Here is a 27,738-nt window from a genome sequence, read left to right on the forward strand (position 1 = left end):
CGATAGCTGTATGAGTAGTAAGTCGCGGCACTCAGCCTATGGAAGTAATGTCACAGGAAAGAGGCGTGACCACCGCCATCTAGGATCACGTGACAACCGTCTATGATGTCATTTAATTTTCGAGGAAATAACGTTGATAGGTTGAATAATTACGTTATGCATGATAGTTTTATTTTCTGTGGCAAGTACGTTTTTTCTGTGACAACGACCACTTGAATCTCATGTTTGAGATATTAGTTTTAATTGATTTTCCTTTATTATTTTTAGTTATTTAATCTGTCACTATTTGTATTATTTAATATGCAATTACTTTTAATTGAGCATCATATTATTCAGTATTCCTTCATTTTTAATTGATTCCATTATTTATTTTTTAACAATACCTTTTCATGAAATTAAGAAGCTGGGATTTAAACCTGCCACCTCTCGAATGGGAGACGTGCACGATATCACAAAGCCGCGGTTTGTCTCTTGCATCATGTTATTTGAAGAAATAACAGGAAAGCAGCGAACTAGCAGCGAAAACGACCATGATGTCAGTAGACTGGAGAACTACGGATACGCAAGCCTGTTCCAACATGCCCAAATCGTTTCACATCTTTGTGCAAGACGGCGAAGGCATATCTTCATAAGAAACGATCCGCATCTCGCTAATAACATACCTTATATTCCAACCAATCAGCGTGTTGTTTCTTTCAGATGAAAATACTTTGTCCATACATTTGCTCGCTTTGACTAACCAATTTACAACATCGGAGGGAAAATTATTGGAATCACAAAACTTAAAAGGAGTCATATACGTAAGATGTACTAACTCGGAAGGTATCAAAATGATAAATGCAGCTTTGGAAAATGACAAGAAAACATTTCATTGATTGGAAAAATAAAATACAGCACCAAATTCCACAAAAAAGTATTCCCAAATGCGCAGTAATCAGATATATAATATGTTAATAAGAGCAAATTTCCAGATATCAGCCTAAGACGTAACAAAGCAACCAAGAGATCATGGAATCCTCACGCTTACCACACGTTTATGGAAAACAGAATATTTTTCAGCAGATGGATAGACCATAAAATTAATGAATTTACAAGAGTAAAGCCATGTTTCAAATGCCAGCAGCATTCGGGACGTGACTGTCCTTTTCGAATTTACTGGGCATTCCCAGGTGGCAAATATAAAATTAAAGAATATAGAGCCGAAACAGCACTATGCATTAACTGTAAGCTATACAATGATGCAAATAATATTATATTAACATCCAACATGTTCATACGCACCAAATTGCACATACATTCTCTTTTTCAAATTGCGAATTATTTCGATTTCACAAAAAGAAAGAGAATGGGATAAAAAATATGTTTCAGCATTCTGTGTTAGTCTAAAATTTTAACCCTAGTTGTGAATTACATTTGAATTTAGTTGTAATCCCCCCCAAAAAAAGTATTCTTGTAAAATGCTCAAGAAGAAATTTTATAGAAACATATCCCCCTCCCTCCGTTTAATTCGAATGATCATGCATTTTCTATTATTTTGATTTTTTCCTATTGATACCACTTGATAATCCGAAAAGAAACTCGGTAACAGATGTTAGAAGCTTTACACACAAAAATTTTATTGCATAGTAAGCATTTATTTTTATCCGTTGACAACAAATGTTTGAAAAACTAACACTTAGACGTTAAGTTGTACTTGAAAGTTTTCAGAATGCAAATTTATTTTCATTATTTAAAAGGGAAGCCTATTGTTGCTATTATTAGTTATGAGATGAGTTTCAATTTTAAATAAATGATAGAAATTAACTTTCATAAGAGAGAATTCGATAATAATGTTTCTCTTTTTTGAAGCAAATCTTTAATGAATCCATTTTTAAACTTTGTAAGTGAGAGAACCCCTTTCGAAGGTTTGCATTTTGCAAGCCCTCTTAATAAAAGATAAGAAAGTAGTTTCATATATACAAACCATTTATATTTCGCTGTAAAAAGTCTTACAATCTTAAGTTTAGATCACAAACATCTCAAAAATTAGCTTGAAGAATAAAATATATGCCATTTTTTCTGATAGTAAAGACGATGTTTCTTTGCCATTAGATGTGGAGTATTTGGTTCAGCAATTCAGTAATCTCCAGTGGTGCATTCAAGAATCACTAGAATACATCAGCTACCATTACAACAGTTATTAGCGGTGAACACACGTGCACTATATTCGCTAGCATTTGCAATATAAAGAATCACCTTCATAGGATCGACACTGTATGGAATCAGCACTGTTTAGGCCGATACACCGTAGAAGCAATATCAGTATACGATCAGTGCGATAAAGAAAAAAACTGTTATAATGTTGAGTATGATTGAGATGTTTAATGCACATTTGTCATCTGCATAGAGTCATCATAAACTTGCGATTCATGCTGCGAAGGATCAACTTGCAGCCAGCGTTCATTATTATCAAACACCAATTTGCAGTCAGTGCAAACATCACACACGGACTTGTAATCATTGTTGGCATAGCATAGTCGAGGTATATAATTAGCAAAATCACGTTATCAATGAGATAAGAATTTGTTATTTTTTAGAGTGTCTTCGCAGAATCAGCACCATTGTAGGATAACACCAGCGTAGGTCTGAAACCGGTTTTGAGCTGCCTTGTCGATTTTCAAAATGTTTACAAAATGTGCCGCATTTCCAGTATGCTTGTTGACAAAGACACCAAAGCAGAAACAGCAAAGTTGCATTGACGATGAGGGTAATGACTTAAGATCTTTGTGTTAACATGAAACAGAAATACTATGTAATGAAAGAGATTAAATGCAATTGCATAGTATTTTTATCAAATTGTTCATCATAAAATTACACAGAAAAATAGATTTAATTTGAAAAATCGCTCGACGATCCTTCACTATCCACTTTCAAACCCTTAGAGATCCAATCAAGGTTCATATTTAAAAATTCACTGCTTTACTGGAAGGCGAGCCCGATGTTTCCAACTACGTTTTTTTTATACATTTTCGAGAATTTCATATCCAGGATACGCCCGCGAATATTTAAGGAACTTTAAGGGGGAGACGGGAGAGTTAGCACTTTCAAGATGTACTGAGAGTTACAACAAGACTAAAGAGCCGCTATTTGCACAATGAACACCTATCGTGTTTGCGCAAGGGGCGGGAGCCACCAGACCACCAATAAATAAGCATAAATTCGTGTCTGTGGGTGGCTTGCAGCTCAACATTAAGTTATTTCGACGGAAACAACATTCTTATGAGATTTTAAATGCACGAGCAAAAAAACGAACGTACCGAATCCGGTTTCCGACAGATGTACAGACAGAATCGGTCCCTCGCATTCGTTGATCAGACTGGACCACTGGACCGAAGAGAGTTAAGTCTGACATATTTCATAAAGAGCAGCGCACGTGGCGGCTTCTTTGAAGCCGACGAGGGAATAAGCACGTGAAAGAGGGGGGGGTATCCACTCATTCTCACGTTATTTATAAGTAATCCGTGACGGTTTAGAGCAGCCCAGTTATGCTCAAGCTAATGGCGGCTTTTTGTATGCGGGCGTGCTTTACGACTGCCTTTTTGCGATTCGATCCACAGTAGACTTAAGAAAAAGGTGACTGCTTTTTCTTCTTTATGTCTGTTTCTTCCCCCCCTTTTCTTTCTCTCTTTTCCATTTGGAATTAATTGCGGCATAATTGACAAGTGCTTTTGCAAGACGATTGTGACTTAGTGGAGGTCATATTTCGATGGGCATAAATATCGCCGAAATGTTCGAGGTTGACGGTTATTGGAGCATTTTTTTCAAGCTCTGAAGAACAATACAAGGTAATTTTCTTTACGATGGCATCTTAAATTATTCAAACGACAAAGATATTTGAGGAAAAACAGTGTTGTTTCTGCACATGCTTATCGTAGAAAAGCTCACGAAGTGATTTGTTGGAAATGAGATTTTCCAGTAGGAAAGTTAGTTTCCTTTCGCTACGTCTGAACAAAACATAAAAAGGTTTTATTTTTTACAATGTACTTAATCAGTATAATTTAACGTGCGTTTAATTTATTACATATCCAAATGAAAATAATATTCGCAGTATTACTGCAGTAAATAAACTATGTTTCTAACACTACACATTATGAAACTCGGACCAATTCGCTCGATTTATGTAATTTATTTATTATTTTCACGGACAGCTTGCCAATAAGGTTTTATCATCGACGGCTTTTCTAAGCAGCAAGAGAAATTATTATCAAGAAAATGAAAGCTGATTAAAGTATCTTAAAAAAGCTAGAGCTGAATAACTATGCATTCGAAACTACCGACGGAATTATTAATTCTTTTTTAATTAAACTCTATTTTACAAACTGGGGCTAACTTACTTAATCGGACACTAGCAACCGCATAAGATGATTAGACCTGGACTGGATTATTTATTAGCAAAGCACACTGGAGCTACTGGCCGAAGGGAGAAAAATTTCTGGGAAACTATCTATTTTATTGAATACAGCAAAGCACAACGTAACTATCTGCCTGAAAGGAAAAATAATGGAGGGTTTCTGTGAAACTAGATCGTATTTAAACTATATATGTACAAATCATGAAAACACCAGATCGCTCACCGGGATTCAGATCCGGGTCAAACTATCAGCCTTCGGCAGTCGGCCTCAGGCGTTCATTCGGTCTTCGGCCTTTAGTGGACACTATTTTTGCAAATATTTTGAGATTTTATGCATTTATGATAAACAAGGAGTTAATATGCAGTCAGTCAAAACTAAATTACTAAAATCAAACAATGAGGTGCATAGCAGGGAGGGTATTTTATTTTTTAATTAAAACCTAAATGATTACATGCACACACATATATATATATTACATATGTAAGACATAAAATATGAAAGAATAACTAAATTTAATCTAGCAATAACCCTCTTAATTCTTCATTTTAATATAGCTACTTGTTCCCCTTCCTGGAATCTAAACTGCATCACTTCAAAACTAATGGACATAATGCCATCTTATTAATTCTACAATGTGGTTAGCTCTCGTTCGATCACCGTTCAAAATTTAAAGAAAGGATTCAATTTCATAAAATATGCTTTGCTAAAATGCGCTCTTATTTTTTCTATCTTCCTCTCGCTGTGCAAATGCGTGCTACTCAGTTTTCTTCTTCAGCCTCGTTTAATGATGTGACATATATATAAATGATTTAGTGATTATGATTTAGTGCGTATATGAAGGAGTCCGGTAATTTAATTTATGGCCTCGAAGGCAGTTTATTCCGTAGTTTAAGGAGGAATTCATAAACCAAAACAAATTTCCAGATATGGCCGTTTCGAAACGTAATTTTATTGCAAAATAATTCATATCAGATAATCCTTCCGTAGAAAAGATATTTTTCAATCATAGTTGAATACAATAATTTCCATGTACACGGGTTTTAAAGTACGACGTCATCTTACGTACGTTAGCAGCAGCACGGATGAGGAGCGCCTTGCCAGCAAGAAAGCGTAAACAGAAAGGAACGTAGCAGGTCAGAGGAAGAAGGGAGGGAGTCAAAAGTTTCAGTTCCGAGTTAAAAAGGTTTTGGTATACAATTATTTGATTGGACAAGAGGTTATCTGGATTAAGCGTTACGTAGGATCGCATGATTAATTTGAATGACACAATTTGGACTGGTAGCGTTATTTTTAAGACAGATAGAGGAAATCCCTAAATTAAATAAAAAAATAAAAGAGGTTATAGCCAATTAAAATTAGAAGTTTGCTTTCATATTTTTTAGCTTACATATATATAGAGAGAGATACATACATATAGATAAGGTATAAGGCAGGCCATAAGCCTAGATTCAATTACAAATCGGAAAAAGTCCCACTGAATCTTCCTGTTGTATTGAATACTTCTAACATAATATACTGCGCACTGTAGTAGTTCGAATTTTAAAATAAAGGAGACTGAATTACATCACTAAGTTTATATTCTCACACGTCCAGAAAGGAAGGAGCCAAGGACGAAACACCATCTCTTAGCAATATCAACAAATAGCCCTCAACATGAGAAAGCCACTGAAATCTCACGCACGTATTCATGGTCCAAACGGTGCACCAACGACGGAGCGATAAAGTCGCTGAATACAGATAGTTCAACCTAGGTTCGATTCCAGGTGAACGGGCTGCCTGCATGGACGTTTTCGTGGTTTTTTTGCCTGTATAACTGGATACGAGGATGTTTTCCTTAGAGATCTTCCACGAAGGCATCCATCCTCTTAGGCAGACAGCCCTACTGTGTTTTGCCATAATCAAATAAACCAATGCATAGCTCAAACATCAAGGATAGCACCTGGAATGAACTAACAGAATTTAACGATTTCAGCCACCTTATCCTTGATGAGACCATGCTTTAAATTAAGCTATTAAATATTTTAGAAGATTACCACTCCAGCGAAAGCAATGAACTTGGCGAGATATTCAGATTACGCTTTCAACACTATTTAATTGAATTCGAAAATTAAAATTTAGAACGAGCGACTTCGTTTATTTCTGTTTTGTTTCCGAATTTCAAGTGGAGAAATCTGACAACGAAATGGTTATCGGGCGACTCAGTTAACTTCTTCGCTTGTAGACATTTCGAATTTGCCCGATAAGAGTTCCTCGTCTCTCAGAGGTTGTTAAATTATCAAATACTTCGTTAGGTGACGGCATTTAAGCACCGATCGAATTATCCTTAATGAACCACTTCAAGAATTTAAAATGGCTCCCTCTCCCCCACGCCTCGGGAAAAGTGTTCGAAAATCTATCCGCTCCCCAGGGGGGAAAATGGGTCCTTGCATAGCTCCCGGGTGACATCATTTGGATAAATGAGATCTATCGGAATTGTATACGAAGAAAAATAAATCCATCAAAACAATAAACATAGCCCGTTGGTATATTTATTAGGCCTAATGTTTCATTGTTGAAATAACTTTAAATAAGTATAGAGGCCTCCGCGCATATGTAAATAACACATTCCAAACCTGTTTACATGAAGCCACAGTTAATACCGAATGCTACATACAAACATGGCGATTAAAATAAAGAGACTGCAAGAAAATTGGAAACATTTTTAACGGAGTTATGTTTTAATTTCTAGGAAATTACATCATGTTACGTTAAGTTAAGCTATCAGGACATTTATCATCTTCACAGACACAGGGAAGCGGAGGATGTGCCCCGCGCTTCCACTTTCTAAATTCTATAAACTTTTTAAATATGGAAAAACTCAAATCTCACAGTTTTATGATTTTTAATGTCTCTTCCATATGCCTGCCAAATAGCTTGTTACAGAGATTTTGCCATTCGATTGGATACAAGATCTTTAATTCATCTTTCAAATCATAATCACATTGTTCAACAAATTGAGCGATTTAAAAAGCAGTAAACTCATTCCATAATAATTTACTGTGTCGCCGTCCTTCCAGCCAATGACCTTTAAACTTAAGTTCACAAGTGATCAGCTCTTTACTTGAATCTTTACGTTTTTCTCGTCATTGGAATCTTTAGAATTCTTAGTTAAATAACAATTAAATATAAAAAAACTCAAAAATTGTTTCAATATTATTTTTTGACGTCTTATGAAAGTATTCAATGAAAAAAAGAACACGACTACTACAATTTCAAATGTGCCTGGACCTCTAGTATCACTTCGTGATGACCTTGAGCTAATATGCTTTTATGAGTTGCTAAAATAAACAAGTTTCCCATTTTTGTTAATTCTGCAGAAAGAAGTTACTTTCATGCTTAATACTTATAAACGCTAACTGTTGAAATAACCTTACTTCGATTTATATAAAACTCGTTTTCACATTTGCTTTGATTTAAAAAGAATCAGGGAAAGAAATGCAAAAAACTTTGAACTAATCTTCTTCTTCCTCCCCCCCCCCCACGCCAAATTATCTTCTGAAGGAACCTCAAGATTAAAAGTTTGAGTTAATTACCTTATACGTAATTAAATGAATTAAATTAATGCCTTAATAATTACAGATGTACTTTTAGCGTTCTGCCCTTAATTTTCTTCTACATTAAAAGTAGATTTCTAATATTGTTTTAAATAAAAACTTTCTTAAGTAAAGGTTTATTGTTATTATAACAATAAGTAGCATTCAAGAAATTCGAAAGACTTTAGGATTCGTCCTAATTAAAATTTAAGTGGGGTAGAAAAAAATTAATATTTTAAAGAATTTTTAATTATTTTAATTTTTAAAAGAGTGCTAAAGTAAGTTTTTTTGAAGCTCTGAAATCTAAAGTTTGGTACCTGCAAGATATTTTTGATGGTTCTACTTGTAATTCAAATATACTGACAACTAAATATTAAATCTTCAAATATTCAATAATTTTAACCTTCAAATAATTTTAACAGGTTTAATTACTCTTTAAATAACTTACATTAAACTAAAAATAAGCAAACTGTGAAATTTTCTAAGTTTTCAGAGAAAACTTTCCAAGTGGAACAAAACTTGAAAATAAATAAGGACAACTTAGTTTTTTTCTCTTATTTATGAATTTTTTTCCGGTGCATAAATAAAAATACATATATTTTTATGAAAAAAATTATAAATTTTGTATATAAATAAAAAAAAATTTTTTTCATAATGCCCGTGCACTGAAGAAAGATTACTAAAAATTATCTTCATCACGGACTGTAGATGTTCATTACTCAGTCGGGTCTTTTCTTAGCAATTTTCAACCTTGAGAGAAAGCTGCTCACATATAAATGTATTCCCAAACAAAACAATTATTCTAAGAGCAAAAAATTATAACTGAACGCACTTATTTTATGATAAGTATGAATATATAAGTTAATGAAATCTATATCTTCAAATCTTTGAATAACATTATATTCAAATAAATAATAATACTCGTAAGATTATATTTAATAACTTTAATAAGATTATATTCAAAGGAATTATACACTTATATATTTCCTGGTGCGTTATTCACGTTCGTTTTTAACGATGAAGAAAATAATGTAAGCCCGGATTTAAAATTATTAAAATCTTGAAATCCTTTCAACACCATATTTCCAACAAATACACAATTGAAATTCATTCGTAGAGAGCATAAAATTGCTTCGGGGCCGCCAGTTTGACAGCACTCATTCTAAATGTACCGAAAACTCCTCTACAAAAACTTGAACTCGATATTCTAACTGAAAATGATTGCGGCAAGTAAGTCCTCTGCGGGCTTTCTGATACAAAGTATTCAGTCAGTGCATCTTCACGAAAAGATATAATTTATAAGTCATTAATCGAGTAAATGACATGGTCATTCGAAAGAATAGCAACCAAGGAACAATGTCTGGGATCAGAAGGAGGTGCTGTACGAACACACACGATGTTCAGACCACAATGGAAGACGTACAGCACGATTCTTTGATTTCTCCTCCCCTAAGAGTGTCATTTACTGCTCACTGAAGTCTACAAAATGATCGCTTTTGTCCTGTATAAAAATCCTTCCCATCAGTGATGCCCCGTTAGAGACCCGTGAGTCGCATGTGGCCGGTAGCATGTCTAACAAAATTTATAACACTTGTTAACGATGTGAAGTTGTGAATATATCTTTGTGCATGCGTGTATATCTTTTTACTTTTCGTTTGATAATGGAAGTGCACAGATGTTCAGATCTCTAAAATACAGTTGAATACTGATTTTGGTTTTGCTGCTTAAAATTGCTACCAATGGACTAGAGATTTGCTAAATATTCTAAAACTACAGCAACTTTATTTATATAGTTTTTATGCGGAAATCTGTGAGTGTGTATCATAGAGTAACATAAGCATTAGAGGGAGTATTTTAAATTCTGGAAATTCCTCTTTTGGCACAGTGAAGAATGTTTAGGAACCGAGGGAAGCATCCAGTGTTTAAAATTTTGCCATTCATCCATGCAAAGGGAACCAAGGAAACAAACTCACTTGTCGCATTTAAAATTCAGAAATTTTTACACAAAGTGTTACCACATGAAACCCAGTTTCAGATATCACTAAAAAAGGTATTCTCTAATTCTCTGAGCTCTACATATCATATTATTCCTCCACCAGATATAGTATTTTTACTTAGAAACATTTTTACTTTATGCTATAATTGTAGTTCTTACTATTCCATTAGGAAGAATGAAAAAAGAAGAAAGACAGGAGTAGTCAAATAAGTAATTATCAGACAATCATAGTCAGTCTCATAATCATTAAAATGAGCATAAACATTCCATTGAAAAAACACAAAGGATATATTCTAAAGAAATTTCTCAATTTCTTCGACTATACCATCATTTTTAAAATTTATACCGAAAGAGTCGATAGAAAGTTTCTGAGTTCCTTGTCCGATGATAAATCAATTCGATAATTCAGAAAGTTCGTGACTTCAATAAACATGAATTATCAACTATTTTGGACTATCAGACTTAGTAAGATATTGTGAAAACAATTTTGTTAATGTATTTTAACATATCTTAAGAATGGGAAACGTTAGACGAAGCGTTTACTTAGATAACTCTGTAAATACAACAACGTACTGGTAATAAATATAACAACGTACTGGCATGTGGACATAATCTATTATTCTCAAACAATTTACGTTTCGTAATTAACTATGTTATTGTTGCATGAAATACTTTTCGGAATTCAAATGTCCACCTTTTCTTTTTTCTTTTTTTTTAAACATCTATGAGAAGAACTTGAAAGCATTCATTGTTTTTTCATTACTTTGTGATTACCATGTTCTGTAAATTTCACAAATGTATTTAATACTTCGGCAACCTTACACCAAGTAATATGAGTTAAATTCCTTCCCATTTAACTTTCTACTTATTTTCATACCACCGTAATTTTCCACAAATGGCTTATCTTTAGTTTTCTTAATCTATTCAGTAAATTTCGTACTCTGAAAGGGTAACTAGAGAATTTCCCGAAGAAATATCAAGGTCTAACTCAACAGTTCGGAGTGGTGGTAAATGATAGCTTACATTAGCTTGATTGATTATGGAAAATCACTCAATAACTATCTGCTTGGAGGGGGAAGGAGATATACCTTCTAGTAGAGTCTGCGAAGGAGATGTACATTCTCAGACTTTCTAAAGGAACTGGTTCGCATTCACGTTATGTATGGGAAAGCGGGAAAAAATCATGCAACTAGCCCATTCGCCGGGATTCGAACGCAGATCGAAATACCTGTGTTCAGCAGTCATATCTATTCCGCCGATGGAAGGTGTTCAATCTAGTTCACTAATATTTTTGGTTTCAAGTTTCAGCCATAATGATGAGAGTCCGGGAAAAAAAAAAAAAAAAAAAAAAAATGCTAACGAGCAATGTAATCCGCACAGAAAGACGAAACAACAACGGTCGCGTGGTCACGCATAAGCTAATAACAGTGCTGCGACTGTTGGAAAATGAAAACAAAATATTTATACGCTGGAAAATCGTTCTCCAATCTCGCTGCAAATGTTCCCGATAAGAGAAATAAACATATCCTCTCCCTCCCTCCTCTTTTTATCAGTGGGAGTTTGCATCCTTTCTTGTCCACCCTTATCAAAAGAGATTAAGCATCGGGCTTCTGATTTATTTCGAAGTATTTGATGCAAACACTTATCTTTTCCAGTTGCTGTAATTTCAGGGATTTTGTGATACAAGCGAGACAGTTAGAATAAGGAGATATAAATCTTATTTCTTGGATTTATAGAACGTTTTCCGGTTCTCTATTGCCATCGCAGCGGATTTTTACAACTGTTTTGCTGGACCTCTTGGCTCCGAATTCCACGATAAGAAGTGTGGAATTATTTACGCAGATTTGATTCGACGAGAATAATCTCGATTCAAGAACGAGAAAACCTCTATCTGTAGAATCATTTTTTAATTGCTAACACTTAAACGGTAAAATCTTCCTCAACCGGAAGTCACCTAGAACAACGTAAAATTTGAAAATTAGGGAAAAGTGCAACCTTAGATTGGCGTCGATTTTGAAGTTTTATTTAAAATCCCTAAATTTGTCATTTTACTAAATTTTAAAAATTTCCCTATTCAACTGATGAATTTTTTGCGAGTTAAACTGCGACGTTACCTGCTGTTTGAATAATTTCACGGAAAAATTGAATTTTTACGAAAGAAAAATATTGTATTCGAGGTTTTGATCACCATGTCAGTTGCAAATCTATTATTATTAAAATCAGTTGGCCAGGCGCCATAAAATGCGACATAAATACCGAGGGGGAAGAAGTTCTAATAATTACGAGTGAGAACACATAAGATATTTTCTCCCTCTTCCCTTCGTGATATAACGGTAGCACACTCGGCGCCTATCGAGAGGTCCAGGTTCGAGTCCCTGGACCTCTCGGTTAAAAAAATTTACTTAACAATGAAAATACATTGTTAGAAATTTATCTAAGGAAAACAAATATTCTTGCAGCGTATACTGTAACCTTGAAAGACTGTTATGACTAATAACTGCAGTACCACTTGATAATAGACATCATGAGCAACATCACATTCAATTAATAGCTGTGGTTGTACTGATTTTTAGCTGCAAATAGATTTTTAACAAAAATTCTTCTCTGGGGGTAGTAACAAAATAACCACTTAAAAAAAAAAAAAAAAAAAAAAAAAAAAATCAGATTACATTCCAGCACATCGAAGTATAAATTTTAAAATTTCGTTCAAATTTTCAAAAATTTAAATGATTAGAAGACTTAGAAACTGTAAAAGAACACTAAACTAGCAAGAGCAAATAATTATGTAGCAATTAAGTAATATATAACTTAAAAAAGATCTTTAATAAATTACAACGTCGTTGCAAATGTTTATAAAATTATTATTAGCAGATATTTATTACGAAATGAACAAGTTTTTGCGTTTATTTGTTTTAAACCTCTCAGTGTTAATCAATAGCAGGCGGATTAAATTTTAAAGATAAATAAAAGATCTTATGCTTCTATTAATGGCAATACTGTAAGAAATGGAGTGGGCGAGATTGTATGGAAGACAAAGATTTACGTTTCGCTCAGTGGCAACACTTGCTACGCTGCTTGGATGATAAATGCGTAACATAACATTCCAATAATTTTTGGATTTTTTTTTATGTTAAAATCAAAAATAAATCACGAAATAATAAATAAGTCAAAAACAAGTCAGCAGTTTTCAACCTGTTTTGCCCATGCACCCCTTTCACTATCGCTAGAATATAATTCTTTGAGTCCTCTTTAAAACTGGAAAAATACGTACATATAAATATGACAGATTTTAAACTTTACATTATTTATTATGTATTTCATAATTAAACAACAGAAAGTACAAAAAACGTTGATAAATACCGAAATTTGAATAAAATTAGGTTTTTTTTAATAAAAATCCTACATTAAAATTAAATACTTTACAGATAAATGAAAGGCTGACCACATCTCCCCCCCCCTGAAATTATAAAATTCGCGCCAAAGGAAAAGAAGTTTACAGTGTTTGAAAAAAACTTTATCTTACTAGGCAAAAAATATGACGGTTTTAGAAAAATTCTTGTAGGCGAAAAACACTTCAGAATTAACAGAAAAGAATGTCTTGTCTTCCTATAAAACATTACTTCTAACAATTTATCAAGAAAGCAAGAATTCTAGAAGCAGTAACGCCTCCGCTTAGACATCGTATGGACTTCTTGACCGTAAAGCAAAAAAATAAACAAATATATAATAAAGCAAATAGAACAATAAAATGATAAAGCACAACAGCTCTGCAAAGAATTATGCACTCCAAACTTCTTTTCTTTCGTGACCTTTATTACTTACTAAGCAGGAAGAAGACGAATTAATTTAAGGTTCTTTGCAGTTAACCGGTCGGTTACATGTGCGCGGAAGCATCTGAAGAGGTAAAAAAGGCCTTAAAAAGGTCTTCATAATTTTCTACGCAAGTTGCCGAGGTTCGCTTTAATATTTGTTAATAGTGCACGGTTTTAATATTTATTTGAGCAATTGAGTGTTTTTTTGTCTAAAAAAATAATGAAATGTCGCAAATGGAATCTGAATCTCATAAAATGTCCTCGAAATACTTCCCCCCCCCGAAGACATTAGGTCTGGGAACCAAACCTAGAACTTGACAGACAGCAGATCAACACTGCATCGTGGAAAGCTCCAAGCTGTTGAAAATAATTTTCTAATGAAATTATTAGTGACAGCCAAGAGATGCTTGCGTTTCCGTGTGTTCTTCTGCTATTAGATAGTGTTTCTAAAGATTTTTAAGGTAACTGTCCGCTTTTAAATCTTTTTCTTGTAAAGTCTCCTAGCTACTCCTTTTTGGATGACGTCTATAATTTAATTAGTCAATCACATTAAAACAGGACTGATTATTTGTTATTACTTTTGTTGTTACTTTTATTACCTTGTTTTATTATTGTGTTGTTATTACTTTGTTGTTACTTTTATTTAAAAAAAAAAAAAATTATCAGCGCGAATAATGAGTAACAAGATATAATGGAACTTCCTTAAGATGAGTAAAATGAAATAGGCATTTTAAGGTCGTAGTGATCCTCTCCTCACTTACGATCATCACACAGGGAAAATTAGGGGATTCAACTTATTTTCCGCAGCAGTCGTTGCCATGTCAAAAGTCATGTTCTGGGGAAAAGAAATGACCTTGAAGTATCTTTTCTAAAAGTAGCAGATTATAGCTATGGTTCCACATGATTTTAATCTTCTGCGAAGAAGGTTGCATTGAAGAGGTAATAGTCAAGGCAAATGTATTTTTAAGGGCCGTTCCCAACTGGGGTTTATCTGAGCTAACGGAGACAACTGACGTAGCCGACTCATCTCCAAAACCAGTTTTTTTTCATAGGGCAGCAAGTTGAAAAATCTGAACTGCAGGCATAGCGGAGCTAGTCGACACATGGAATTTACTCCGTTAGCTCATATAAACCCCAGTGGGAACGGCCCTTTATAATCTGAGAATGCTGCATGCTGTGACGTTACAGCTACTAGCACCTCCCGCGGGCACAGGTGCTGAATTATAACTTCCTGTTTTGTTCGCGGACGAAATGGACCATACCTGCAAAAAGCAGGACTGCAGATAAAACCCCCTGGGAGTTCCCGAACACAAGGAACTAATTATAATTCTCTTCGCAGATAACAAAACGAGTGAAATCTTTGTGTAAAAGTTCTTCATGTGATTTTGAGGTGACAGGACGCATCTTTTACGTTCTAAACCACGCCAGTGGTTTCTGTAGAACAATAGATTTTTTTGTGCTGTAACTATAGTAAAAAGGACGCTTTTTTGCGTCCAATCTGCGTTAGCGGATATTGTATGATTTAGGGCTGTAATGATCAGTTTATTTTTATGTTTTAATCAAGAAATCTATTTTAGTTTATCAAATAAATAATTTAAAAGACAACCTGTCTTTCTTTCACCCGACACGGGTGTCCTGACGTAACAATGCTTTCAGAAGTGTCATATTAGAAAAAAAGGGCACGTAAGTTGTCACTTTTTTAAAAACAATTCTGCGCCATGAATTTATAGGGACCCCCCTCGCTATCGTAAAAGAGGCGTTACTTGCAATCGAATATTTTTGACTAAAGTTAAGTAGTTTAAACGTTTAAAATCTAAGTTTAAAAGCGGCTAACTGAAGCAAATTCGAAAAATCGAAACCATTATGTCCCAAGGTATGTAATAATGGCATTAGAAACCCTTTTCGTTAATCACAGTGATGTTGTGAATGTTTAAAAAATAAAATAGATTCGAATTACGAAGGCCATTAACTGCTCAGAAATGGCTAAAATTTTTTAACTAATATAATTATCAGCGGAAAGATATTTTTAATATTTTAAGACGCATCAAACGGCAGCACTCTGGAATATGGCTATCTGAAAAGCCAAGTAGAAGGTAAAAATCGTGCGACTGGTACGAGATGAACGATTTTTTGCCATGTCGCGTGACATAGTAGCGTAACGTGACATAACGGCTTAAAAAACTGCAGCACGGTTTGACTTCAAATCACGAAATGTAGCAATAAATACGTTAATAAGTTTTCAAATTAAGATAAGAGCTAATAGCAGCATCAGTTTAGCATATTTTAAAAGATTGGCAGATTTATTTTCCTGATATTTAAAACATGTAAGCATCTCAAATACATTTAAGCAATAACGAACTTGTCTCTCAAAAAGTGCTTTGCGTATGTTACAGTGAAATCGCGGACGAATTACGAAGGAAAGAACCTATTAAGCAACACATAATAAAGCAGCTGTTTGAGAAATATGGCAGAGAACCGATTCAGACCATTTCTACACGTCTTTCCGCAGGCCAATTTTGCTTTTTTGATCTGAAATGGCTGAAATTACGAGTTTAAAGAAAGATTGAGATGAACGAATAAAAATAAAAAAAAAAAAAAATTATATCTGGGGCGGAAATGGGTATATAAATATTCTCCAGACATTTCTTCTTCTCAATTTGCTTCCCTATCAATGATGAGGACGACGATGCCGAATTTAGACTAACCTTCGTTGCTCATCGAGTTGTGTACATCGAGGAGAGCGAGAGAAGAGAAAAATCTTGACGTCGCTATTTCTGGCGGCGTTCTAATCGGGGGCCCGATAAATCAGGATGGTAGAGTAAAATGGTCATCATCGAGCCTTCCCAGATTGGGCCGAGGAGAGGGAAGCCAGACGTTTGCACAGCTGGTGTGCCTGTTGCTATTTTAATACCAAAAGAAGAAGAGAGGGAGAGAAATCGAAGACATAATATTGTTCAACCCCAGCGGAGGAGGAATTTCGCTCCTCGTCTGACTCCGTGCCCACATTCATCTGATTTGGTCTGGTCAGAACAGGATTTTCTGAAAACGCTTTTTGCGCTGGGAGCCATTCTGCAGATCATAAAAAAGCTAAGGTTTAATCCTAATAAATATTATATAAAGTGCAGAAGCTCAGTCAAAGATTACCAGGAACGGCAAAAAATATGTAAATAAATAAATAAAACAATACATTAATTAATAACTCAATAAAAACTTTGATAGATAAAGGACAGTTACATTAATAATTTTTTTATTTAATTATTTAATTTGGCACTTTCACAAGTACACCACATAATACAAAAACACATTCTATTGATACACTATGCATGCATCAGTAGAAAAACACATTTTTACTTGATTGCAGAGGATGGTAAATGTCTTGTTTTCCCCCCACCTGTAAACGCCATTGAAAGAACGTATATATTCAATAGCTAATAGAAGCATAAATTCAGTAGAGTTTTAAAAGTTAAACTTCATTAATAAAAAAAAACATATTTTTCTAAATAATGCGGTTAAACTACACAACAAGGTGCTGGATATCCTCTCGTATGGCCGCAAATTTCAGCACTGATAAAAACAAAGGTACTCCCTTCCCATAAAAAAGTGTATTAACGTCTAGAAAGCACGCATAAAGCGTCCAAGCACAGCCCATGTAAAATTCTTGTGATGTTCGCTAACAGCTCAATTCGGATTCGAACCTTCGGTGCGTGCCGGGCAAAATGCATCCTGCTACAATACAGACATCGGGAAGGCCTTTACACCTTTGCAACAGAGAGCCATAATTAATAATTAATTTAATTGTAACAAATAACGCGCTCGCGGAGTAAAGAATCTTCTCTGCAGCAACAGTTCCATCCTGCTACCTGAGAACCGAAAACGCTAAGCGGTTCCTCATTATTTAACTTCCATTTTTTCCTTCCCCACTTCCCTTCCTCCGATCTCCTCTGCCTCCTCGCCCCCCCCGGGAGGCAAGAGGTGACACGTGTACACTCTCCTTCACAAATTAATGGGGGGAAATAAAACTCTCGCAAGAACGATTCGTTTATCGGCGGAATTAATCTAAGTAAGAAAAAGACCTCATCAGAACGTGCTCCATTAAAACCATTCTCAGATAGAATGCTCGGAAAGAACTTTTGATATTTCGGAGGACTAATTTGATAAACGAGTAAATGCGGCAGCCACCCCTTCCCCATACGCCCCCGTCCCTCCCCCCTCATCCACATGTGTACAACATTCCCTCGTATCATGTGGGAATAATTAATGACACGGTCAGTGGGGGCTTAATGGACGCGTGAGCTATCCTTTTATTCGAATGCTGGCTTCAGAAGAAAAATTGAAAAGCGGAAACAAAAAAATAAACCCAAGTCCTTTCCACCAGCCCCCCCCCCCAGCTCTGCTTGCTATACGAACACAGATATATAGATATATAACATAAATAAACCTCATCTACTTAAGATTCTTTAGCATACAGATTTAATTAAAATGCTTTCGAGGGTTTTTTAATTTCTTCTGCATATGGCTTGAACAGTAATTAATATTAGCTCATTAGAGCTTGTGGCTGCTTCAGCCAGCACGGGAAATTTACTTTGGCAAACAAGTAATTTTAATTACGGTAAGGCCTCTCTCTCTTTCTCTCCCTCGTAAAATGCAAACAGAAAGAGTTAAGTGCCATCGTAGGTTTATAGACGCCGGGGGGAGGGGAATGAGGAAGCGGGGGCACAAGAAGGAGCAGAAATCGATATATATATAATTCATTGATATTAAAAACGCAAAAATAGAAAATTCCAGCGCCTAGCTTTTTAACAACAGCGCGTGAGCACTCGCGTTTGCTCTGGCCGAAGCCCCCTAATTGCATTAAACTCGCTGTAGTGCCGGATAATTGCCTTCGAGTGAAATTAAATCATCTCAGATGATGCAAAGGTGTGTGGTACACTTTATTAAAAGGGTAAGGGGGGAGTCGAGGCTTTTTATCTCTCTGCGTAGCGGGAAGGATAAATCGAATTATTATTATTCTCAAGAAATCCACCGAGTCGGCCAGGAAGAAAAGGGGAGCAAGGGGAGTGGAAAAACGAAGAGAAGTACTTATATTTTAAATACGAGAAAAGGTAAGAACTCCGAAAAGACTTATTATCCCTCTCCTTTTTTTTTTAAACAAAGTTGCGAAAGAGAAGAAAATGGAGTAATCATTACGATTCCTGAAGTTATTGGAGAATTCAGATTTTCTTTACAAAGCATTACTACAGTCAGAAGAACGAAATCTTTATGTTTACTTCATCATTAAAACCTTCTGATCTTTATGTAGTCCTATCCGTGTTCTACAATTCACAAACCCATACAAGTTACCTAGAGATAAAACTACCGGCATCGTTAAGAACATTACTTTTTAACTTGAAAGCAAACTTCATAAAAGTGCCGGTAGCCTTTTGCTGGCGGAATCCAAATGCCTAATATTTTCTTTGCTTTGAATATGATTTGGCTTTGAAAACACTGACTGACCTGCATAACAGTGCTGACAGCTTTATACAGCAGTCCCAGTCGTTGTTCAAGACGTTGCTGTCCCCCCCCGGGGAAAAAAAAACATCTCCTTGGAGGTCACTGGAAGCACTCCAACTCAATGGTCCCCTACGGTATGTTGGTATGCACGTAACTAAATGTGAATGAATCTAAACTATTATGGTCACTTCGATACTTCCTATGATGAGACTTAGTCTGCGTGTAATAATGAATGGATCTTTTCAACAAAGTCTTAGTAAAAGAAAACTTGTAGGAAAACGGGATGAAACAAACCTTCCTCCTCTGAAGTGCAAAGGTCAAATAAAACCTTTCGTATGGTCAAATAAACCTTAATGGGTAATTTCATATCTGTGCTATGCACGGCTTCATGTCTATTAATGGAACACCTTTACAGACCGATGTGACGACATCTTTATATAGATCTATCAGTATTCGCTAAGGCAGAAACCTTCCCAGCGGTGCTTCGGCGTAAAGGTACCGACATCTTTGGGAAAATGCCGACACTATGATACGAGGGATGTAAGTAGAATTTTAGTTTGCTTTTCAGTAAAAAAAAAAAAAAAAAAAAAAAAAAAAAAAAAATCGAATAGCTTTGTATTTGCATTAATTGCAACACTTTTCTGTTTTTTGAAAAGCATAGCGGATTTTACTTTGCCATAAATAAAGAGTCTTGTAAATCATTGATCTTTAAGCAGCCAGTTCGAATTTACATCTGCTGCGTTAATGGAATTCTAGTTTGATACTGGAAACGTCTTAATTGAAGAGTTTTCAAAATTTTCCGACAGTTACGTCACGTTACGTAAACACACACTTATTAAAAACGCAACGCATTAGAAGCCGTCATAAGACGAAACAAAAGATTATTATAATAAATAAAAAAATTGTGCCGACGCTATATATTAAATCTCCGTATAGAAACTTTTGTTTTCTTTTGAACAATGTTATTTTCGGTGTGTATGCATCCCGAAATGATTTAGATTACACTTACATAAATGCAAGGAGATAGTACTGTTATTTTACTTCTAGGTGTTATTAAACACGAAGGTAGCCACCATACACAAATTTGTCCTAAATGCTTGAGTTGTGTCACTGCTCTTCAGCAAACAGAATGTTTTCTGTTTCTCAAACATAAACCTTTTTCTCTTTCAAAGAAGAAAAAACAAACACGAACTTGCGGTCTTAAAAAGATGAGGGAAAAAGAAACTCCTTTTCGTACAAAAAGTTATACCATATTTACTGAGGATTATTAAAACCCGCACTCGTACGGAAAGGCGATAATTGTTGTCTACTACCATGGATCGATTACTCGTCGCAATTTTCTGTTTTCCTGTTTACAGTGCGCTAATGATCTGTGATATTTCACCTCCAATTTTGTTTCGGTTTTTGTCAGCGCATCCTAAATTAACCATAACGATAACATCTTAAGAAACCACATCACACCTAAACAACAGCACGTTAACTAGAATCAATAGAGATCGAGATGATTTGAAGAATGGACAGTGCTCACTTGCGATGCACCTTGAAATGGCAAAAAATGTTTAATTCGTAATTAGCTGCGGATGATAACGTAGATACTGGCTATAATGCAAACCAGTTTTTATTTCATTTCACTAAATCGAAAAGTACGATTTTACGCCTTGTTATTCTTTTCTAATCTAAAACTACCATCAGGTCTTAAATATTTACACTATCAATGCTGACTTTCATGAACTTGTTCTTCACACAAGCGCCTACAGTTTTAACACTAACGTATATTATAATTTTAGACTTAAAATTTAAAGCTCTAAATACTTTTCAAGAAAAATAACCATACTGCGAACCTGTTTACAAAGATTATTTTAATTTACTAGACGAATACTGAATGATCTGTTTTTATTATTCCAGGATATATTTCTAAATGCAGTAACCTTCTTTCTAAGACCATGACGGTTTCAGATAATTCCGACTTTCTGTGTAGGTGGTCGCCTCGGAGAGATGATGTTCAATACCAACATTCGTTTAGGCTTCCACTGAATTATGCTGGAGCCCTTAACTTCAAATTTCTGCTAATCAGATGTTCAGAACTTAATGATCTAATTCGATTAATTATGAAACTGAGTTTGCACAAAAATATAGAATTTACAGGCATTTCAGCAACAATAACGAAAGTTTATTTTGTTGTGATTTATATCATTTGCCTGATAGTGACATCATAACATGTCCCTGAATTCGCAGACTGAGTCTGATTGGAAATAGAACCACCTCCTGCTGCGATACAAGAAGCAGTCTTTTGAGGTATAGAATGAAATCAGCATGCGGATAATGTCCTGAGGAATGGATAACATATGTTTTGAACCATCCTCTACAGTTCGGTTTCCAGTTGGGGCTGGAGTCGAGCAAGACAGTCAGTGACGTTCCATAAATCCTCGATCGGTGAGTGCCAAACTATAGTACCACTTTGCTGAGTATGGCGTTTAACAATCGCAGCAGGAATAGGCCAGTCTCCACGTTGCCTCCAGACTCTTTATTCGGCGAATATCATTGGTGAAACAGAAAAGTGAGTCATCGTTCTATATTCTTCTCCCATTCAGTAGTCTAAAAGGCTCTGTTTCAATATCATCGCAAATAGTCGTCAATGATAGTGTTCGTGAAGTGCAGCATGACTGCAAGCTGCTTTAGACCATTCATCTAGAAACTGTTCTTGCTCATAACAAGTACATCCAGTTCATTACACATTCTGCAATGTCGACAGTCGTGCTCTATGCGCCGATCCAAGTACGCTGACCGCCGTCTAGATACACCAGTGCCTCTAATACGGTCCACACCTCTTCTTCAATCAATTTTCTCCAAATCCTTTACACAGTGAACGTATGTCGATGTGTTACAGCTGCAGTATGACGGAAGAAACAACCAATCGTTCATAAATGAAAAGCCCGTGAAAATGCCGGATAGCCGAAACTACTATCTTCGGTGTCGTCTACAATACACCACTTCAACTACAAATAAGATGAAAAATAATTCATCTGACGAAAAATAATCATTTCTCTTTTATCTCGTTAGCTTATCAAGGGATAAATTTACATTTCAGTCGATAATATCAATTAATTAACCAAAATTCAATCGATACGTATATGTTAACTGATAATACAATCTGCATATATCTACTAATCATTGAATCCTATGCCTCATAAATAACTGGAATTCTGGGAAATCATATGCACTAATTTAAGGAAAAATATTTATGATGGATTAATTTTACGCAAACCAAAACGTACACTTAAGTTTATTTTAGGTCCTTTTAAAAATAGTATGTAAGTTGCTTCTTTAGATAATCTTGCTGGATTTTAAATATTTCACATATTGTTCTATTACTTATTAACAGAACTTTTGCTTAAAGTGCTCCTAAGAAACTCAGGCCCTTACCTTTGCAAGATGTCATTCTGTGAAATCGAAGGTTAAAACAGATTACAACTTATCTTCTTTTAAGATTTTGGAAAGTCAATTACCTCTGTGACTATGTTTCTTTAGTTGATAAAGCTGCGAAGTTCTTACGAAAGAAAGGTGCAACTAAAGACGAGAGGAAAGCCAACCACTTCGTTCTAAAAATAAAATTCCACTAAAATGGAAAATTTGAAACTGGTATACAAACTGTCACTTCAAAATGCATTATAGGACAAACCTGATGACGGAATCTATCCGCTGCTGTTCTCTAAGCATTGCCAAATAGTTACAAGAATGAATTTATATCTGATGGGAGCGAACAGTATCTTTGAATGTAATCGTGGCCAGACTTGTTGTAAAAATAGCACAAGGCAATTGCTGTTGCTATATTAAGTTCTGAAAGTGAGTCTCTTAATCTAGAAGTAATCGGCAATTAGAAATTCAAGAACCTTTTGCAGCTTCACAAAAAACTGCATCACTTTTCACAAGAATAATGTAACACTTAACATTCAGAATAATTAGGGCTACGCTTCCGTTATTTTACATCATTACAAGTTAGAAGTTCTAATATATTCTAATGAGATGAGATGCCAAAGGCGCCACTTAACAGTTGCAAGTTAACAATCGCTGTTTCTGCAGCAGTTGAAATTTTTGGGTCTTATTACGTGAAGTAATCGCTTATGCTTATCAGGACTACGAAATGTAAAACTTCCAACCAAAAGACAACAGGAGGCTAAACCACCTCTTAGACTAGTTTGTATATTCAAAAGTGACTGGATTGTTCACTTTGTGGCAATACATTACAATTGAATTTGACAATGGCTGCTCATAAGGCCTATTTGTTGTGTCATGCTTGCTGTTGCTAAAGCAGAAAGGCAAATCAACGCACGATTAGACAAATGCATAGTCATTTTTTTGTTGCATTTGTCTAATTTCGTTTGTTTGATATCTCAGCAAGCCTACGAAATTCATTGTGGCAAGGAGGCAATATTGCACCTATCGTTGGCAAGAATCCTGGTCACTATACAGCTGACAGTATGACTTTGCACAGTTCCGCCCCCCCCCCAATTTTGAAGAAGGGTACCCCGGGGGGATGGGTCTGAGGGTCTCTTACTCCTCTTCCCTATCACCCACTTCTGGAGAGTCGAATCTTTCAGATCGCGGCATATATTGAGTGCCACCATGCCGCGCACACACGCTATACGTTTACAAACATCCATGCCTTCTCCGGGATTCAATCCCGTGTCCTTTGGTACAGCAGTCAGCCTCGCCAACCACTATTCTGATTGGGTGGCATTTTGTCATTCTTGTTCATATAGCAGAGACTGCAATGCACACATTATTGAAAAAACTCAGCTGTAAAGGAAAGCAGCTAATTCATTACCAAACAAATTGGTTGTGAGCTAGTTTCACGGGATCTTGTAAGTGATACGTACATGTTATTTCTAAACAATACCTTTCTGTTATACATAAGAAATATTTCATTTTACCCATTAGAAGGACGATTTCAGGTGATGGGAAAAAAAAAAAAAAAAAAAAACTAAGGGAAAATACAAACTTTACTGCACGTCTAAATGTTTCACCGGCGGCCGAACAGTAAAGTCGCTGAACACTGATAGTTCGGCCCGAATCCCACGAACGTTCTCGCTGCATGGGCATTTCTGTGGCTGTACCCATTTGTAACGTGTATACGAGCCAGTTTCCCTTCGGGAATTCTCTCCGAAAGCATTCCTTCACTTAGACAGACAGCCTTCGAGTGCTTTGCTGTAATCAAATTAATCAAAACAAATCATAACCAAATATTAAGGATCGACACTGAAAATAAGCATAAACTTTCAGCACTGTAAGCTGAAAATGGTTAGCTCGAGCAATAATCGACGACTATAAGGAACTGTCTCGAGGGTGCTCCAGCTTAAAAATAGTGGCACTTTATGAAAATGCATCTGATCCTTATAAATGGGTGAACGTTTTTAATCTGAGAAAAGGGAGGGAAAAAAAAACAATGTACGTAAAAATACCAGCATCCTTTTGAAAGCAGATTAGTTCATGCAAGGCAAACAGAAATCACATTTGCGTAAGTGTGCCAGCACTTTTACGAGGATTACCTTTTCAAATTAGAAACTCATCTTCGCAAATGTGGCACTTTGATGCTGGGAAAAGTCAGCTGATTTGCGTAAGTGTGTCGGCACTTTTAATACACTGGTTCTGTAACAGCTTCGCCAGATGGGAACTTTTCTTCTCGTCTCGCTGATTTTCCACCTTAACAATATTTTAAATAGCATACTCTTTCGGGAAGTAATGAAAAGTATTGGTTTCCATTTCAGATCTTTCCATGGGGATATCCACGCGTGGGTCAAGGTCCGATAAAATCCCGAATTTCAGCTGCAAGGCACTGGATGGAGGGAGGAGAGGGGCATCAGTCACTTTCAGTATTGGCCTCCGAACCAAAAGACAACGAGACAGGCCCTCGAGAAGCTCTCTTTTCGTAATGATCGTCATTCAGTGGGCGCTCAAATCTCGAACAATTAATCGAGCGGGCTTCCATGCAAGAGGGAGGGGAGGGAAAGAAGAACCGCGACAAACGTCCTGGCCTGAAATCCGAATCCCGGATTCCTTGGATAGTGGCAGGCGGGCGACCGGAGCCCGGAAAAGGGCAAAGCATGCACTCATTAATCCGGCGCGCACACACTCATCCACGCAGCCATCGCCGCCTCCTCCGCGATATTATCGTAATTCCTCGGCAACCCTTAATGAGGCACCTAATTACGCCTGCCGTGATCGTTAATAATCACTAATTACAAACAGACATGACCGTCCTGGCGAATGTTGAACAGGTACGCGGACGGCTAAACAACAAATGTGTGCTCTCTCGCCGGCTGTAGTGTGTGCTGTTGCGGAGAGAGAGAGGGAGAAAGAAGACTTTTATTCCTCTTCTCGCCCCTTTTTGTTACCCAATCCGTCGAGGAATCGTTCGTAGAGATCGTGGAGAGGGAGGGAGGTGGAAAAGCTGGATGGCATTCGGGAATTTTTTGGAGACTCGATTTCCCTTGCCATCCGTATCGTGTTATCAAAGATAATGAGATTAGTTTCCGTGCCTGTAGTTTTCGACACCGTTTTCTGTCTCTTTGAGTGTTGCATTACTACGACACCTTCGCCGAAAAATCGGAATGTGTTCGAAATCTTCGATCGTCCTTTTTTTTTGTTATTATTTTTCTTCACGCCTGCTCACAGTTCTGAATGGCATGATTATTCGAGTGCTTACGTCGTTTCTTGACATCCACTTTTACCCTTAAGACAACAGAAAACTCTGCATACATTAACCCAGTGGTTTTCAAAGGGTGTGACGTAACTCTGTATTTTGTAGTTGCATAACGAAGAGAAAGTGAAATAGCCTAATTAGAGGAAATTTAATATAGCGTGCTGCAAATAGAAATTGTGCAGGATATTTACATGCCATCTAAAACTAAATGGTATAAAGCAGACTATTTTCAAATGATGTAGGGGAAAAAAATCTCAGAAAGCAAGATGCTCAAATGGTCATCTTTGGGCATACGAGAGAAAAATATGCGATGTCAGCAAAAAATTTGTATGTTTCTCACATAACCAATAATGATGAGACACTTGCGCACATGGAAGCTCCTCACAAATGCTATTTACATCATCCCTGCAGAAACACTTCTGCACAGCCAGTCAGAAAAATTCAATCAGCTATATGATTTACTGATATGATGTTTCTTGAGTAGAGTCCATTCCTGCTCCGATGGTTGGTCTGAAAGTTTCTTGTGCGTTACAATTTTAATCGATTTTGGGTTACGAAATACTGTGATTTTGGATAAAAAAGTAATCGATTTTGGGTTACGAAAATAAAAAAAAATCTGAAAGGTTTCAGATTTTAAATTACATCCAAAGAGGCGTTTTAACGTTTTATGTGTTACCTTTATTTATTAAATATCGTATTTTTCGCACTCAAACCATAAAATTCAGTTCTATAACAATGCCCCAAAATAATTTTAAAATGAGCCTATCTTTAGAATTTCCGATACACAGTTCCACGCGCTAGAGATTAAAAAAAAAATTTTTTTTCTTTTTTTTCCCTGTAGAATGTTGCCATCGCTTTTAAATCGTTCAGTTTGTTAATCAAAAATTCGTTAAAGTTTTACAAATAGGAAATCGATAACAAAACAAATTCCGAATTTCAAATTTGGGCTTTCAGATGCTCATATTCGCAGTAGGATTACGTCATTCAAAACTTGATGGCTCCAGGTACCGATGTTTTATCACAATGCGACAAACATACATACATTCATGCAGATTCTTCATTATTGAATTTATTCAAATATAATACAGGGCGACAGTATTTGGTGACAAAGATTTGAAAAGTGATACAATGTTTTAAAGTTTTAAGCGGAAAACCGCAAAACGAAAAAAATACTCCTTCAGGGACAAAGCGCCTTTGGAACTAATAAATAAATAAAATCTGAAAAGAATCAGATTTTAAAGATACTCAAAGGGCTCTTTTAAATTTGAATATGGTTATTTAGTAGAGATTATCGATAGACCAGCTCAGTGCAATAGTTAAATATTATATAGGATATTAGATGAACATGCGTTTAGACTAACATGGGAACATTATATTTATGTTCTGTATATTTAAAAAGTGAAAAAAATATATATAGTAATTCCTTGAATAGTATGAATTCATGATTAGATATATCATCAATTGGTACTTTTCCATTATATACCTGCCACCCTTTCGGGGCCTGTGAAGGAGAACCCAAACACACAACGAAACTCAATACCCGGCAAAACCCATATGGGAATCGAAAAATGTGTTTGTGCATGTCTATTTAATTCAGCATATTTAATTGTGTGTTCACAATTCAACTGACACATAAAGTGAGAATGATTTTATTGTAACATGAAACCAAATGAAAAAAAAATCGCAAACTAAAAATATAAATTATTTAAAATAATATTACGTTTTAATCCCCCCCCCTCAGCTCACCAGTCGCTGAAATTATTTTGTGCAACTTTGG

General features: G+C 35.7%; 1 protein-coding gene across 6 annotated transcripts in view; it reads right to left on the reverse strand.

The window, feature by feature from the left end:
- LOC118198793 (protein dead ringer homolog) overlaps positions 1–27,738 on the reverse strand; it is a 496,618-nt gene that overhangs the window by 93,233 nt on the left and 375,647 nt on the right. The gene's annotated exons all lie outside the window — the stretch shown is intronic.

This window comes from Stegodyphus dumicola, chromosome 4 (genome assembly GCF_044657685.1).
Source record: "Stegodyphus dumicola isolate Sdum_Otavi_A_Nest chromosome 4, ASM4465768v1".
In the NCBI taxonomy this organism is placed as follows: Eukaryota; Metazoa; Arthropoda; class Arachnida; order Araneae; family Eresidae; genus Stegodyphus; species Stegodyphus dumicola.